The sequence below is a fragment of the Cheilinus undulatus genome, linkage group 8, assembly GCF_018320785.1.
Source record: "Cheilinus undulatus linkage group 8, ASM1832078v1, whole genome shotgun sequence".
Lineage (NCBI taxonomy): Eukaryota > Metazoa > Chordata > Actinopteri > Labriformes > Labridae > Cheilinus > Cheilinus undulatus.
Genome location: NC_054872.1, coordinates 748,521 through 753,546, shown reverse-complemented (window position 1 = coordinate 753,546; position 5,026 = coordinate 748,521).

The following is a 5,026-nucleotide window of genomic DNA, read 5'->3' as shown; positions in this document are numbered from 1 at the left end:
AGATGGATACGCCCATTTCCTTGTTTTTCACTGGCGAATCCATCTTGTTAAGCTCCCGTCTGAACAGTTTGGGCCCACTTAGCAAGTGACAGGACCAATCAGCGACAAGGGGCAGCACTTTCAGGCGCAGCAGAGTCATGATGTAAACAAGCGTGGATGCTCCTAAAGCGCCAGTTTTATCAGAACTTGATGACATGTCTTCATGAAAAGAAGAACAAAGATCAGCAGTGAGTTGTTTTCTTTTCAAAAACGACAAAAGTCGAGTACTAACATGTCTATAGTCGCCATGTTTCGCGTTAATCCTTGGTAGCAGCGCAAGTGCCACTCGATAGCTGCTACGTCATGTGTTTTGTTGCTCTGATTGGCCCGTGGAGATGTGACAGACAGAACGTTCATCCAGTCACACTGAGTTTTTTTGAAATCCTCTGCCTTTTCTAAAATGTTTCCTATTGAAGCTTTCCCAGATGGATGTGTGAAACACATCCATCTGGCGTGTCAGGTTAAGATGGTTTCACACAACCATCTGGGAAAGCTTCAAAAGGAAACATTTGAGAAAAGGCAGAGGATTTGAAAAAAAACTCATAGTCGCTATTGAGCTGCGCGCGCGCAGTTACTGAGGAACAACGTGAAACATGGTGACTATAGACATTCGACTTTTGTGGGGGTTTTTAACAGAAAACAACTCACTGCTGTTCTTTGTTCTTCTTTTAACCAAGAAATGTCATCAAGTTCTGATAAAACTGGCACTTTAGCAGCATCCACGCTAATCTCTTCCTCCATAACTACGTCAGCTTTTGCTGCTGCTTGTTTACGTCACGACTCTGCTGCGCCTGAAAGTACTGCCCCTCATCTCTGATTGGTCCTGTCACTTTCTAACCGGGCCCAAACGGTTCAGATGGGAGCTTAACAAGATGGATTCGCCAGTGAAAAACAAGGAAATGGGCGTATACATCTGCTTTGCAAGGTTACCTGAAGTTCTCAGTTGAAAGAGAATCTCCAATGCCTCAAATCAGAAATCCACCAAAAGGAGGAGCTCATAGATGGCTTTATGTCCATCACCACAGCTCAGGCTAAGCATATCTCCAACATGCTGGAACAACAGGTTTCACCATCTGCCTCAACGGCCACTCTCCTCTAGGTCTCCTCCATTGTGTCCCGGGACTATGCTGGGCCACTCTGAGGGTCCAGCAGCCTCCCCCTCCCGCAGCAGCTTGTGGAGGACGTGCCCTCCTCCGCCACACCCATAGATGGGGTCACTAACACCTCAAAACCAGGGGTTGGCTTGGAATCTGGCTTCTAGGCGCCTCCATTATCACCTTACAGTTTCTTCCTTTTTATTGTTGTACTCTGATCAAATAATCACCACAAATCTCAATATGTTATTATTAACATTTATTCTGTTCCATTGCCTCTAAATGTTCTTTAGGTCTCTTTTTTTTGTAGATTGGTTCCTGTTTTGTCTGGATTCAGTCAGGGGTGTCAAACTTCCGGCCCGCAGGCGACTTCAGGCCTGCCAGTGTGGAATTAAAATCCTATCTTTATTTGAGAGTATGCTGTAATGTTTGAGAGCAACCTTTCATTTTTGAGAACAAAGTCTTTCGTTTTGAGAGCATTTTTCATACTTGAGAGCAGATTTAAGTGTTTTGAGAGCAAAACTTTGTCATTTTGTGCTCAGATTTTTCCTTCAAAACCTTGTTTGTGCACTCGCGTCTCTTTTCTCCTCTCAAATTTCTTCTGCTCGCACACGAAACAAAACTACAGACACACTAAACAGAACTGCTCCCAGCCAATAGGAAATGAGTATCGGTTCGACCAATCACGGTAATGCTGCATAGTTGCTAGATTGAGCTCTGCGTCCCGTACGGGTGGCTCCTCTTCCGTGTATCTCCCAACCAACATGGTGTCGGAGAATTGTAAGCAGAAGACACAAGGAATATGGCCATATCTCATTCTAAGGTAGGAGAGCTTGTGATGTCTGAAAATAATTCAAATATAAGCTCAGGGATTTACATCCTGCTATTTCACATTTGAATATTTGTCAGAAACGAAGCTCAGATAGCTTATACCAGCCAAACAAGGACGATGCTAGCAGCTAGCCGGCTAGTTAGCATTGAACTAACAGTATAGGTTTACAAACGCTAGCAACCACCGAATAAAGACACACACTTTTATTTTCAGTATGAAAAAGAAGAAAGCCTTGACTCCAGCGGTGGCTAAAAGTCAGGACCATCCACAGCTGAAAGGTGAGGTGTAGCGGTAGCCGGGCCAGGATCTTGCGGGCCGGCGCAACCGAAGCTGCAGAGCTGAGGGAGAAGCAGCCGTGGCCAGATGTGGACATGGAGGAGCAACAGCCTACGGTCCGATAAACAAAGGTCTCGTACAGGTGAAACCTTTACAAGCTCAAAAAATGGCAGAAGAGTGGGTGTGTCTTTTGAATGCATAATTTCCACATTGTAAAGCTGATGTACAGTTGATACCAGAAGTTTACATACACCAAATAAAAAGACACATAAACTTTTTTTCTCACCGTCTAACATTAAATCAGATTAAACTTTTCCTGTTTTTGGTCAATTAGGATTACCAAAATTATTTCTATTTGCTAAATGCTAGAATAATGACAGAGATCATTTTTTAGACAATTTTTTATTATTTTCTTGAGAGTCAGAAGTTTACATACATTTCATTAGTATTTGGTAGCATTGCTGTATGACTTGGGTCAAACATTTTGGATATGCTTCCACAAGCTTCTCACAATAGTTTGCAGGAATTTTGGCCCATTCCTCCTGGCAGAACTGGTGTAACTGAGCCAAGTTTGTAGGCCGCTTTGCTCACACATGCCTTTTCAGCTTCCCTTCCTGATATCTTGGCTGATTTCTTTTGATTTTCCCATGATATTACACAAAGAAGCAGTGTGTTTCAGGTGTGCCTTAAAATACATCCACAGGTGTGCCTCTAATTAACTCAAATGTTGTCAATAAACCTATCAGAGGCTTCCAAAGACATGACATCATCATCTGGGCTTTCCCAAATTGTTTAAAGGCATAGTAATCTTAGTGTATGTAAACTTCTGACTCTAAAGAAAGTAATAAAAATTGTCTTTAAAAAAAAACCTTTTCTCATTATTCTGGCATTTAGCAAATAGAAATAATTTTGGTAATCCTAATTGACCAAAAACAGGAAAAGTTTAATCTGATTTAATGTTAGACGGTGAGAAAAAAAAGTTTATGTGCCTTTTTATATAGTGTATGTAAACTTCTGGTTCCAACTGTAGATGACCCCTCTTGTATAATTTGTAATGAGGCTGTTTATTTTACTTTACCAGGTTAGAATTAGAGGCCTCACCCTGGAGCAGCTGCAGATATGACTGAAAGATCTTCATCACCATCTAGGGGTTCACTGCCATCATCATTGCATGTTTGTTTCTAATACGCTTATTACTCTGTGGACATTTACGTACACTTCACTTTGTTTAGGTTCCATGTTATCATGTTTAATTCCTATTTTTTTTACTGTTTAAATTTATTTTTTCACTTTAAAACTTGATCTTGCTTTATACCTTAGCTTTACCTTGCACAATTTCAACACTTGCTATACTTTTACTTTGTTTTCTTAGACTTGTAAACTACTTGTAGATGTGCAGTTAAAACGTTTTTCCTTTAGTGTAAAATTAGATCATTAATGTGCCATGTATGTGTTTCAAGCCACTCTTCAAATGAATCAGTAAAACATTCTTGTCAACCTCTCCTGTGTAAGTAATAACTGTCACTTTGTTTAATATATCACCAAGTACAATGCTGCATAAAAGATCAGAAAGTATGGTCCAGAAGTATTTCATTAGATAAATTAACTCTTTTCCCGCCAGAGTATTAATAAAAAGTTGCCAGCAAGCGCCAGCCGTTTTGATCATATCCACTAATCTTTGAACGTCTATTGAAAATGTTGTGTTAGAGGTATGTGAACATTGAATACAACAAATGAAAGAATAGAACTTCAGCTTTTAAACACAAAAAAATATTTTGTTCTATCTTCATTCGTTCTTGAGTAATCAACATTTGAATATTGGTAATTTTCATTAAAAAAAACAACATTCTGAACAAAAAATGGAGAAAAAAGCTTTTTCATCAAAGACATTCTTTATGAAGATAAAACTGATTTGATAATTATATTTTTGACTCTTTTTCATTTACAAATAGTAACACTGTATTCAAAATAACAAAATAGAATAAAAATACACAAAATAATGATAATAATTATCAGTTTGAACATTAACCACAGTGTTAGGGATCACCAAAACTTTACATCAAACTCTACACAAAACATCTCAGAAAGCACTAGATTTCTTACCAACTTTACAGATTTTCAAAAATCAATAATAATTCATCCATATATCAATTTAGCCTTTCTATAAACCCTTTCATATTGCTCATTTTCAACAAAAACAAATGCACAAAATATATTTTTGGCTATAATGTCAACACTATGAATGACTGATTGGGATTGATTTGTGATTGGTTGTGATTAGAATTGATTTACTGTGATTGGTTGTGATTAGGATTGATTTATTGTGATTGGTTGTGATTAGGATTGATTTATTGTGATTGGTTGTGATTAGGATTGATTTATTGTGATTGGTTGTGATTAGGATTGATTTACTGTGATTGGTTGTGATTAGGATTGATTTATTGTGATTGGTTGTGATTAGAATTGATTTACTGTGATTGGTTGTGATTAGGATTGATTTATTGTGATTGGTTGTGATTAGGATTGATTTATTGTGATTGGTTGTGATTAGGATTGATTTATTGTGATTGGTTGTGATTAGGATTGATTTATTGTGATTGGTTGTGATTAGGATTGATTTATTGTGATTGGTTGTGATTAGGATTGATTTATTGTGATTGGTTGTGATTAGGTTGTTGGTTCAGGCATTATAATGTGCCTTTGAATGGTACACTGTGTAGCATTTACCTGAACGTAAGGGGACAACACAGCCTTTCATCTGTTGACCAGTACATTTCAAGGTCAG